The sequence below is a fragment of the Cydia fagiglandana genome, chromosome 7, assembly GCF_963556715.1.
Source record: "Cydia fagiglandana chromosome 7, ilCydFagi1.1, whole genome shotgun sequence".
Taxonomy (NCBI): Eukaryota; Metazoa; Arthropoda; class Insecta; order Lepidoptera; family Tortricidae; genus Cydia; species Cydia fagiglandana.
This window is the reverse complement of record NC_085938.1, coordinates 2,644,378-2,658,534: the sequence shown is the minus strand read 5'-3', so window position 1 is coordinate 2,658,534 and position 14,157 is coordinate 2,644,378.

Sequence of the window (14,157 nt, the reverse complement as noted above, 5' to 3'; positions counted from 1 at the left end):
AGATTTGTGAGGTATTTTGTAACGTTATTGCTGTTTTAGTAGCATCTAAAATACTGAGGCGGGGGATTTAATGTTTATAATTATGAGAGTTCGGTTTGGATGATTTACAAGCTGATCAAAATGGTTTTTCCATAATTGACAATTTTGGATGTACGCAGGATGGGCGAACTTCCTTTTCCACGCCTTTATGTCAAACAACAAACATAATATAGTCTGGCACACTTTCAGTAGAAAAAAATAAATTCAAATTAAAAAAATGTGCATGAATAGCATTGTTCAAACTTTGACTAAATTATCGTGACCTAATCCACAGTGCGGTGGGAAATCTTCACTGCATACCAAGCGTACAGTCAGCAAAGTTGCGGATAATATAACGAGTCTATGATAACTAACTTAACAAAAAGCTATAGAGCCTGGGCGGAAATATAAAAGTCGTATATTGTATTGGATCCCATACATTTCACGACTCTTCTCTTTCCGAACAGATTCTAAGTGTCTGTCTACAGAATAATTAGACTGTCTCAGATACTTTTGAACGCGAACTGTAGAGATATACCTAATCTGGAAAAAAACGAGGATACCAGTGGCAGATATTTTTGGTGCCTTGTTCCATACGCTATTGATACCGACTGTACTCGTCGCTCGGCAGTACGTGTGCTAATCAAGTGTTTATTTGGGCTCTCGGATTAGAAGCCCGAAGAACTTTGGTTAGGTAGTTTCGACAAGTGTAACTCCCTCATTAGCCTAGTTCGTCGTTAAACGTCTAATGGCTTCTCTACGCGATGGGCCAGCGCCGGCCACTCCAAGGGACGCAGCCATTCGGTAGAATGAGATAGCAATATCACTTGCTCCCTCTAACGCTTAAGTGCGTCCCTTGGAGTGGCCGGCGTTGGCCCATCGTGTAGAGGAGCCATATAGGGTCCCACATATTACCAGTTCGCCGGACGATATCAGCCTGACAGTTGTTCGGAGCTGTCAAATTTTGCGTTTAACTGACAGGCTGATATCGTTCGGCGAACTGGTAATCAGTGGGTTTAAGTCAAAAAGCTAGCTAGAGTTAGACCAAGAAAAGTCTGCAGCGATTTTGATACCCCACGCAGTGTAAGTGTTATTTATACGTTATAATTTCATAGAAGTTTATTGACGTTTAAAATAACACTTGCACTGCGTGGGCTATCAAAATCGCTGCAGACTTCTATTGGTCTAACTCTATGTGGTTAATCTAGCTGAAAATTAGTAAAAATCAGCAAAATCTGGAGTGTTTCGCATCTTTGGCATTCGAGAACTATCGCCAAAAATATTGAGATAAAATTGGGGATGTCAATGTTAGTTTGTTAAGGGGCCCACTGGTTAACAGTCCACCGGACGGTGTCGGTCAGTTGTTCAGAACAGTCAAAATTTTGTTCTAACTGACAGGCCGATACCGTCCGGCGGACTGTTAATCAGTGGGCCTCTTAAACGTTGCTATTGCTAATAATATTGCAATGTTCTTCATAGTCTTCAGTAAAATCGCAGGCGTTTAAAGCTTTGACGATGATATTGCGCCATCGGTGCCTTGGTTTACCCTGTCTGTTTGGGCCTGGCAGAACGAAGCTAAGGACTCTTGCCTGCCTATTCGTATTCAGATGACCATATTCCATCTAAAGATCCAAAGTCGACTATAAATCGTAAATTTCTGGCGGAACCTTTATCCGAATAAAGAATTTTTTTATATAAATTCGTATAAATATGTTCACAAGCTGTTAACTATTGTCTAAAGGACAACTTTTGTTTACATCAGCGTTTGACCCATATGACCTTGACCCTGTCAATATCAACTGTATGTGGGTCAATACAAACAAAACACGCCGGGACCCCAAACAAATATGATTCCCTTGCAAAGTTTATTTAGCTCATTCCACCCAATTGGGGTGCGTACGACATGTTTTTTTTCTTCTGCAGGAAGTATATGCCTTTATGGTGTACCCCTGTGACCCGTCACTCGACGGCATAATATGATTGTCCCCTACTGTTACTGTAATTCATGTATTTATTTATTTATTTATTTAAACTTTATTGCACAAAGTATATACAAAAATGTACAAATGGCGGACTTAATGCCAAATGGCATTCTCTACCAGTCAACCATAGGGCCAAACAGACATCTACAATTGGTGCAGAGAGAGAAATATACTTATTCAGTGAATAAAAAAAAAGCAAACTATACATATAAACTACATAAATAAATAAAATATATATGAACTACTACATATTTATACAATACATACTATAAATATAATAATGATGGATATTATTCGAACTCTTGTTCATGTAAGTCTACAAAAAGTTAAAAGTAGAAGCTCCATATTTCTACGAGGTGTCAACTAGTAAAATGTGTATGAACTATCCAATTGTACCTTAAGACGAAACAGGAGCTGAGTTTTAAATATTTTAGGTAAATATACCCGTCTAGCTAACGGAAGCGGCACCTAAAAGTAGTGCGATAAGGACAAGGCGAAAAATCCTGCGTAAAAATCTCAAGAATCGAGGTTTCGTACTCCTCTGTTTCCTCCTCCAAAACTTAACCAATCGTAACCAAATTTGGAAATCTAAATGATTATGAAATTATCTGTGTCGAACCGTTTTGATTTTTTGGCTAATTGATATCAGTTTTTAATGCCACGCCTCTCATTGCGGAATAGTCAATTAGGCCATTTTGGTCATTTTTGAAGGGCTCTAGCGCCATAAAAAACGAAAATATCAAAAAAATCAAAACGGTCCGACACAGATATTGACAAATTGACAATATTAATCTGTGTTGAAAAAATCATTGCTCTAGCTTCAAAAACCACGGAGGAAAACGAGGAGTACGTTTGTATGGAGAAATGACCACTCCTGTTGGCTCTTAAGGTCGTTGTAATTTCATGGTAAGAGTCTTCAAAAGGTTAAAAACTAGAAAGTCCATATCTCCACGAGATCATAACGCGAGTGGGGAGTCGCGTGGACAGATTTAAGGCGTCAATTAGTCCGGGCTAAATTTGTAGCGGGGGCGGTAAAAATAGTTTTATTATGAGCGCGTGTTGCTTACTAGATGTGGCTATAGGTGATATGTACCTACCAATAAATATGAAAGCGGGTCTTCCCCTTACTGCAATAAAAAATTAAGTAGTATTTGTTTAAATTCGAACTTTAATAGCTGTCAATAGAGCTGAATATTATATCCGCCTTATATCCGGCTTCGTATGCGGTAAAAAGTTAAGTGCCGTAAATGAATATTACAATTGTCGCCTTAATGTTTTTTTGTATGACCATCATTGCGAAGTACCTATTTAGTTTCATAAATCGTCATGTAAATCTCAAAATTTTGGAACAAATTTTATTTATCTAAGTATATGAGGAGTGCCGTGTACTAAGCAGCTGCTTAATTGTGCAGTTTCCAACATTTCACTTTACTTCATAAAAACGTCTTCGAATATCCTCTGAGTTACATACAACACTGACTCTACCATTAAGTTCATTTTAGTTGCATTTAGTTTTGGTGAAACGTTTTTTAAATGCACATAATTAAACAGGAACCCAATTGAAATGAACGGTCGCACTCAAACTCAATTTAATACAAAACCGTGAGTCATCGAAACTAAACTCAACTTTATGTACTTACACAAAACTAATTTGTCGAATAGGTACGCTCCTAAATTCAGTATCGACAACGTAACGGCACATGACGTAATCAGAATCAAATTTCCAAATTCTAGACGTAGTTTCGCTTGACCTAATTTAGTTTTCATGTTGTCACAAAGCGACGCTTACGTGATTGTTACTAGATATTTGGTGCAGCTAACATCTAAAATTGCTAAGCGAGCGTGGTTTTCAAAACTTTCTGAATTAGGTATCAATATACCAAATCCCAATGGGTGAAGAGCGTGTTTGTATTTTGAACATTTCGCTAATTTAAATGTTTTTGCAGCTGATCGTTCAGTCGCTGAACTGTTAATACAATATTGATTTTATACGGTGTGACAATTTATAATGTCATCCGCTTTTGATGTTCCAGTCGCTTTTTGGTAAGGAATATATCGCCAGGGGACCGGGCTTCTATCAAAGATCTTTCCCTTATAGGCTGGAAATATCGCTTTAGTAAAATCTAGTGTCCGGCAACAATTCTCGGGATTCAATGTTATGCGAAGCTCTCTTAGTAAACCAATGATAAAAAAGCAACAAAAAAGTAAAGTTACCTACTTATATATACTTAAAACTATGAAAAAGGGATAGAAACTACACAAGTTTTTAATTTTTTCTTGTAATTTCACTTTAATATTTTTTATACATCACACAATCTTACGAAACTAGGTAACTAATAGTATCGAAATAAAAAACCATATTCGCAACCCGCCATTCGCTTAGCCGCGCCACTTCAACTATCTTTAGCTCCGCGTAAAAAGTTAACACCACACAGCTGTCGTGACGTTTCAGTTTCGGTCTTAAAACTCCACCCGCAACTGCCACTCAAAACTTAACCCACACCCCCACTAATAAGGTCTATTTTACGTTGTCACCTACTTTGTTTACGAGTCTCACACCGCTTGGCGATGTTTAGTAACGCTTCGGGTTCCGACTGTACTAAATGAAAGATCGCAACCCTAAAACACTTACAACTCGTACACCGTTACATAAAAGTGAACCTTATGATAAGTAAGTTAGAGTTTAAAATTGTTTGTTACAAAATGGTGGTTGTTCTGGTTTGTAATAGGGCTGTCCAAATGCGGGCTTTACTTGAAAGACAACATTATGTGTGATTGTGGTTATGTTGGCACCTAAGTATTTTGTCACAGATATTTAAGCGTTTGGTTGCGGTGTATTTTTGGAGCGTCAACCCTAGCCAGTAAGTGTTTGGGCATGATTTATTGTTTTTTACTTTGTTAGGCATGGAGTGACATTGTTTTAAGTATAGTCTGACCAATCATCTGTGTCAGTAACAAATAAAGAGGTTGTGAACTGCCAATGACCTCCAAATTGACTTAACCTTAACAGTCCTTTTTTAATGTTGAAAAAATAAAAAATCGAATATCATAGTCAAAACAATAAAACAGCATTATTTCAAGACAATTTAAGACTTTATTACCTCAGTTTATTTCCATCGGAAAATTTTGACCAATCGTAAAATGAATATGTACTTACTTACGATCTTTATGCGTATTTTCTCGGAAACGCATAAACATATTTAGCATGTAAATCAGTCAGTTTCAGTACAAAAACTACTGACGTTGACTGAAGTAGCATGACAAAATACGAACGTTACGATAGTACTTAACGGATTATGCACTACATAACAGGTACATTTGCCATAAAATGAATGTAAAAAACGCATTTATCTGATTTGCAAAACCGAAACAATAGTGTGTGCCGTAGGGTTTGCACGACGGATCCGAAATGCATGGGAAGATCCGCGAATCCGGATCCTGATCCGGATAATTTCATACAGTTCGGATCCGGATCGCAAACCCTGTGTGTGCGGACTGCGGAACAATAAAAATATGGGTTAAAGCAACCTCAATTTGAAGACATTTGTGACTAATGCATCGCGCTTAAACTTCCAAGACTTCAAGTAAATCTAATTTCTAACTGCATTCCAAATGCATATAGGATTGGAAACTAGTTCCATACTAATTATGTGCATTTGGAGCGCCACTGAATTACTTATGTCATGAATATATTGAATGCAGTGCCCGCTTTTAATGTTTAATTTAAATTCTAACTGACCAATTTGGACTTGGACTGTGAAATTCATTGAGTATTACGACGTCAATGGATGATTTTATTCGATAGGGTCATCATCATCATCATTCTAGCCTTCAGTCGCCCACTGCTGGGCATAGGCCTCTCTTCATGTACGCCACTTATCCCGGTCCTGGGCTAGTCTCATCCAAAAGTGCCCCGCGATTTTCCGAATGTCATCCCAACCAGCCAACGGACGTCAGGCGCTTCTTTCATCCGAAAGCGTAGTGTATTCTATAGAATATTTGACTGTATTTAAAATAAATTATTTTAGACCACGCAAGAAACAAGTGATGTAAAAATCAGAAAATGAGTTTTCTGTAATTCTGGTGCAGACTGAATCCGAACAAATCATTTAAATTAATTTTGTGTAAGTGTAGTCAGACCGTAAAAAGTCTGCAGCGATTTAGATAGCCCACGCAGTGCAAGTATCATTTTAAACGTCAAACTGCTATGAAATTATGACGTATAAATAACACTTCCACTGCGTGGGCTATCAAATCCGCTGCAGACTTTTATTAGTGCGACTATAGAAACTTCTTCAAACGACGATTTCGAAAAAGATGACTAGTTAAAACGGTTACCCGTTTGGTTTTTGTTGTTAATCAATTGAATTTTCCATTGGAGATAAACCTTTTTATTGCTCTTGCGTGTATTCCCCCACACGATGTGTGTAAAACAGCGTTCTTTATTTACTTACATCAAGTTAAACACATTACTGAACTGAGTGCGAGTCGAGGTGACCCACAAAAGTTTTGGGATGAAGGAGAGCCTTTAGAGTTCTTTCGGCGTTGTATTTAGAAGAACAGTAGGTGAAGATAGGTAATTTGTTTCAATGAATAATAATTAGAAAATATCATAAAAACATAATACTTGTGACATAGTTGCTATACCATCTTGTACTTTGTAAAATATGAAATGAGCTACCTACTACTTAATACTTACCTACTTCTCACGTATGTAAAATGATTTTGTTTCAATCAGCATTCCACCAGGTTTTGTAACAGATTTTTACATAGTTTGGCTATTTAGACAATTAGACATTGAACAGGTACTTAGTGTAGTGTCAAAGCCAATCTTGTTTAACAATAAGAACTCCGCGGACAGTGCGGAGCTCTAAAAGTATATGTGGCGTTCCACGGTAAAAGGTACTGTAGCGGTTTGTGCTTACGCTCTTATTAACGACGCTCCAATAATAATGCGGTGGTAAAGCGCCAACCATCATATAAAGGTACCTTTATCCGTAGAATGTAACATATTTTAAGCTCTGTTGTTAAATACTCAAAAAATCTGATTGCCATATCACGAATATACCTACATAAAAACAAGTTGATATATCCTAATCACAATAATGAAACGAGCCAGCAACTTTCCTAACATCCACATAATCTTCTCCATTAGTATTCATACTGCGTGCCGACTGGCTTATGGCATAGTTGTTTTATATGATTGATCGCAGTTTTTCTACAAAGCCCTTTGGAGAATTTATCGGATTCGTTTTGCTGATGTTCGGTTATTTTATTATTGTTGGTTCTTCTTGGAAATGTCAGAAGAAAATTCGGTATGCTGACTTTATTCAATAAGGATTTATGATTATTTAAGTAACAGGTCATCCATCATAATAATATTATGATGGTACGTTGTATTTTATTTATTATCAAGTTTTCTTTCTTAGGCTAGGTTATGTTAAATATGAGTGTAACGGTAAAATAGATAAACACACACAAAAACAATACAAAATATTAACTTAACTTTAAGTAAAGCTTTATAATAACACACATAATAAACCAAACCTAGGGTGCCGCCGAGATGCCGGTGGTCAGGGCCGCAGAGAAAGGATCCGTTGGACTTGATATGGACCGGCTATGCCAGTGTCAAAACTGCCAAAAGTGACGTTTCTTTAAACAATAACGTCACTTTTGACACTGACATATCCGATCCATTTCGTATCATTAGCAAATTTTTGACGTATCTTAAAGTTCGAATCGGGACATCTGTGAACGCGACTGCTCTATCTGGGGGCACGGCAGTGCCCCCGCCAAGTCGAGCAAAACAAAGACGCACGGCCGTACCATCCTTTTCCCGAAGCGATTCAGACGATTTTCGACGTCTATATTTTTAAATCATAAATAAATATAAAGTTTTTACAACGTGTATATATATAAAACGTTATCGTGAGTCGGTTCAGTGATCGCGCGATTGAAGTGCTTCAACCCACTGAGGCATGGAGATACGATGGCACTCGAAAATTCAACCATTTTTTTAAAAAACGAACGGCATGAGAAGAAAAACCGTTAATAAATTGTGTTTTATGTTCATTCGAAGAGGTGGAAGATTCTTTTTACCGAATTTATTTCATTGGATAGCGTGACGAGCGTTCGCGTTTGAGTTATGTCTATTTTAGTATGGGATTATGAACAGCGCAGCGCACCAAGCAGGACGTTTTGGAAACTCAAAATCGTATACAAAATGACACTTCGCGCGAATAAAATTTACTCTAGGGGTACAGAACCATTGAAAGCAGTAGCTTGAAACACACTATTTAATAGGGACCTTGCGCGTTGGAGGGTCTGCCATCTTGTGGCCTGAATCGGAAATATATGTGCACATATGCATTGCCAAAGCAAGTGCTACCATCTACCGTTCTTGTCGGTACGTTTCCTTGTGCATATCTTGTGCATAGCGTTCTGCCATCTTGTGGGCTACATCGGAAGCATAAACGACACATTTACGCCTCGCGGCAAAAATCTGACGGCTCCTATGCTGCGCCCTGTAGTTCATGCGCGGGACCTATATAAGATGTATCAAAATGATCTTACCTGCCAGTTTGAGTCCGATCCTCTTCCCGGGTGGTTTTATCAGCTCTATGTGCGTCCGGCGCAGCCCGCGCTCCGTGCACAGACCACTGTCGGTTGACAGAGATGTCTGGGATTTGAACACTGTAACAAAAAAAAGGCATAATTAGCCTAATTCTACAAGAAATACGTTGGCAAAAAAATTACGGATTGAAAATTAGTGATTTCAACCAATTTTTAAGCAACAGTGGTGACTTTAAAAAGACCTGACAAGCGCGAGTCGGACTCGCCCACCGAGGGTTCCGTACAATTTTAATTTTAAGTATTTGTTGTTATAGCGGCAACATAAGTATATATTTACTATTATAAAGAATGGGTACCAATCGTTGGGACGGTCATTATAATGCCTACTATCCTCGTAAACCCAGGGAAACTTTTGTGCTTTTGAATTTGGAACTTTCTTTTATTTCTATATGAGTTCAAAACTCAAATTTAATTTCAATTTGTACAAGTACACGGGGACTTACGACGATAAGAACAATGAAAATTTATGCTTAATATTACATTTTTATTACTTTTAATCTTTCTTGCACTCATTACTACTTTTTCTCTGTTTGTCCCTAGGGTTAACTGGTAGAGAATGCCTTCTGGCATTAAGTTCGCCTTTTGTACAATTCTTACTGTGCAATAATGTTTAAATAAATAATAATGAAAGTAACAGCCGGTGGTTGAGCTAATTAGACATTTTCATAGTTGTTCAAACTAAATAAAAAGATTTGTCCAAAACTTGACACATATATTCCTGCGCAAATGCAAGCCATAAACATAAAACTATAAAACACTTGAGCTTGTCCACGCGAAATCTCGCAACTTTTGCTCACTGCTCTAGGAAGAAGGGTCACAGATAGTGATTGCAATCCGGATTATTCGAAGTTCAAAAATCCGGATTTCGGAGCGTTTGAAAATCCGTTTTAAAATCCGGATTTTGAAAAGAAAAAACCGGTTTTTCGGATTTTTTCCCACCAGTACTAATTTGCTCAAAATTAATGCTAATGCGAAATAAAAAGCGGTGCACATGAAGCGGTAACGCGGGAGAGCTATTGCCAGCCGGGCATGCGCGTCGCGCACTCGCTCGCACCTGTATGCTTGCCCCGCGTCCGCCGCCCCTGCCGCCCGCTACGCGCCAAGTCACCGTCATCTGCACCATGGCCGCGACATCGACTCCGACTTCTCCTCTTTCCTCGGTGGCTTCCACGAGTGCAATGACAACTGTTAATGGTAAACAACAGAGACAAGACCAACGAGAGCTAAGTTTTAAAGAGCAATTAAATCAGCAGCTGTCTTTGCTCGACCAAAATAATCCAGGAGTTGCCCAGATTGCCTCACCAGATGCCCCGGATTAGCTACTCTAATCCACATAGAGCACGAAGGCGATTCCATTGCAAAGAGGCGTAAGGCAGGGAGACGTTATCTCTCCGAAACTGTTTACTGCCGTAATGGAAGACGCCTTCAAGCTCCTGGAATGGCAAGGACTTGGCATCAACATCAACGGCGAATACATCACTCACGTTCGGTTTGCCGACGATATCGTAGTCATGGCAAAGTCGATGGAGGAACTCAACATGATGCTCGATGACCTCAACCGAGTTTCACAACGGGTGGGCTTGAAAATGAACATGGACAAGACGAAACTTATGTCAAATTCCAATGTTGTGCCCATCCCACTCTCTGTTGGGAACTCGGTACTCGAAGTTGTTGACTCGTACATCTACCTAGGACAAGTAGTCCAATTAGGTAGGTCCAACTTCGAGAAGGAGGTCAACCGCCGAATCCAACTCGGTTGGGCAGCGTTCGGGAAACTACGCAATATCTTTTCGTCCGACATACCTCAGTGCCTCAAGACGAAAGTCTTTAATCAATGTGTGTTATACCAGTGATGACTTACGGCTCCGAAACGTGGTCTTTCACTATCGGCCTCATCTCAAAACTCAAAGTCGCTCAACGAGCTATGGAGAGGGCTATGCTCGGAGTTTCTCTACGTGATCGAATCAGAAATGAGGAGATCCGTAGACGAACTAAAGTCACCGACATAGCCCACCGGATTAGCAAGCTGAAGTGGCAATGGGCAGACCACATTGCGCGCAGAGAAGATGGCCGATGGGGTCGAAACGTGCTCGAGTGGAGACCACGGACTAGCAAGCGCAGCGTAGGACGTCCACCCACAAGATGGACGAACGACCTTGTTAAGGCCGCCGGAAGACGCTAGATGCGGGTCGCTTCCAACCGGTACGAATGGAGGTCCAAGGGGGAGGCCTATGTTCAGCAGTGGACGTCTTATGGCTGAGATGATGATGATGAATCCACATAGAAATGGCCGTCCACGAGGGCGGAGGAAAAATCGGTAGCATTTTATCCTCCGTATACAACCAGCTATTATCAATACCACCAACAAGTGTGGAGTCGGAAAGGGAATTTCGGCAGCTGGAGTGTTCTGTAACCGTATGAGGACGAGGTTAAGTGACGAATCTCTTGATGTGATGATGTTTCTTTATTGGCGTAGCAGTGTACGCATTCTGTTTTTTTTTTATTTTTAATAAAAACAACTTAATTTGATTGTTTGTTTCACTTTGCCTTTATGCCACATATTCCTTTCTTAAAATCCGGATTGAATCCGAACTTCGGATTTCGGTCAACCAAAATCCGAAAATCCGGATTTCAAAAATGTTCACGGATTTGCAATCGCTAGTCACAGATCACTTGCACTTCTTACTCGGAAACCACTTGCACTTCATCTACGTTTCTGGGGATGGGGGATGAGTAAGTACTGAAGAAGTTTGCTACAGCCGCTACATTGCAAGAAATTAACACTCGCTACGCTAGTTTAAACTTAAAACAGGGTTACTTTTAACAAAATATTAAAAATGATTCATTAGTATGAAGTTTGTGTGAATTAGGTAATAACAATTTCTAGATTATACTATTTCTAGATTCTTGTAAGATGAAATAATTTTATTCAAAGTCCTATCCCCTATTAATTAGATAAGAATACTGTTAATTGCGTATATCATCCCCTGGCATAGCGTTTGCGAGTTTGTTTAGCGTCTGATATAACGCCTACATGCTCGATGTATCGATATTAGTTATCGAAAATAGAACGTTCTATCCATCATTATATAAAGGAATTAGACAGTGACATCTCTCGTGTCAACGCTGCAACAGTTACGCTGCTGCTCTGATCACGAATGTGACCTTGCGGAGTCTAAAGCAGCTAGTCTAAAGACTGGCATAGCGTTTGCAAGCTGTTTAGCGACTGATATAACGCCTGCATGCTCAATGTATCGATGTTAACTATCGCAAATACCTAGAACGTTCTATCCATCATTATATAAAGGAATTAGACAGTGACATCTCTCGTGTCAACGCCGCAACAGTTACGCTTCTACTCTCAACACTTGATTGTTACCTTGCGGAGTCTAAAGCAGCTATAGTTCGTTTTTTTTTAGCATTAGAAAGAACTTGCAAGAAGGTAAGCGATCTTGACATGTCTTTTAATTGAAAAACGCTTTTTAAAAATCAAAAAACTGTTACTTATGAAAGCAGGAGAATGTAAATGATCGTATTTGATTCATAATTGTTACATATTTGCCGTAACTTATTTTTAAAATGTGTTTTTCAATTAAAAGACACATCAAGATTGTTTACCTTATTTCTAATGCTAAAAAAAACGAACTATAGTCTAAAGACTGGCATAGCATTTTCAAAGTGTTTAGCGCTTGATATAACGCCTACATGCTCGATGTATCGATGTTAACTATCGCAAATACCTACCTAGAACGTTCTATCCATCATTATATAAAGGAATTAGACAGTGACATCTCTCGTGTCAACGCCGCAACAGTTACGCTGCTGCTCTGATCACGAATGTGACCTTGCGGAGTCTAAAGCAGCTAGTCTAAAGACTGGCATAGCGTTTGCAAGCTGTTTAGCGACTAATATAACGCCTGCATGCTCAATTTATCTCCACCTTTATTGTTCTGCGCAGCTTCGTATTTACGACTTCCAGCTTGAAAGTTAACTTAATGTACTGTACTTTAGTACAAAACTGTGCTATGTTATCAAAATGATTCATTAGTATGAAGTTTGTATGAATTAAAATTAAAAATTTCACATGGCGCAGGTGTCGAACCTTATACTATTTCTAGGTTCTTGTAAGATAAAATAACTTTATTCAAAGTCCTATCCCCTATTAATTAGATAAGAATACTGTTAATTGCGTATATCATCCCCTGGCATAGCGTTTGCAAGTTTGTTTAGCGACTGATATAACGCCTGCATGCTCGATTTATCGATGTTAACTATCACAAATAGAACGTTCTATCCATCACCTTATAAAGGAATTAGACAGTGACATCTCTCGTGTCAACGCCGCAACAGTAACGCTTCGACTCTCAACACTTGATTGTTACCTTGCGGAGTCTAAAGCAGCTATAGTTCGTTTTTTTTTAGCATTAGAAAGAACTTGCAAGAAGGTAAGCGATCTTGACATGTCTTTTAATTGAAAAACGCTTTTTAAAAATCAAAAAACTATTACTTATGAAAGCATAAGAATGTAAATGATCGTATTTGATTCATAATTGTTACATATTTGCCGTAACTTATTTTTAAAATGTGTTTTTCAATTAAAAGACACATCAAGATTGTTTACCTTATTTCTAATGCTAAAAAAAACGAACTATAGTCTAAAGACTGGCATAGCATTTTCAAAGAGTTTAGCGCTTGATATAACGCCTACATGCTCGATGTATCGATGTTAACTATCGCAGATACCTAGAACGTTCTATCCATCATTATATAAAGGAATTAAACAGTGACATCTCTCGTGTCAACGCCGCAACAGTTAAGGTGACAGTCCATTTCCAACGACAGCTGCACTGTTATGGTCACGCAAATCACAGAAACGATTAGTTAAACGAAGCACAATTTATCTACAGAGAAAATTTTACAATAATAGGTGTTGGATAGATGAGGATGTTTTTCGGACTGACATGGCAACGTATTCAACAGTTGAATAAGGTTCTAGAATGGAATAAATAATATTCAAAAATATAAACCTATGTGAACCTCTTTACAGTTAGACCAGAATACGTCACATGCACTGCTGTTCATTTTACTATGGAAATTGACAATGACAGCGACGCGTTCAGTACCGGTAGTACAGCTGCGGTTAGAAATGGAATGTTACCATTACGCTGCTGCTTTGATCACGAATGTGACCTTGCGGAGTCTAAAGCAGCTATTCTAGAGACTGGCATAGCGTTTGCAAGCTGTTTAGCGACTGATATAACGCCTGCATGCTCAATTTATCTCCACCTTTATTGTTCTGCGCAGCTTCGTATTTACGACTTCCAGCTTGAAATTTAACTTAATGTACTGTACTTTAGTACAAAACTGTTCTAAGTTGTCTTAGGGCCACTTACCCGGAGTTAACCGGTTAAACTTGGAGTTACCATGGTTAACCGGTTAACTCCGGGTAAGTGGCCCGTGGTGGTTAACCCGGAGTTAACCGGTTAAACTTGGAGTTACCATGGTTACCAGTACAATTTGACAC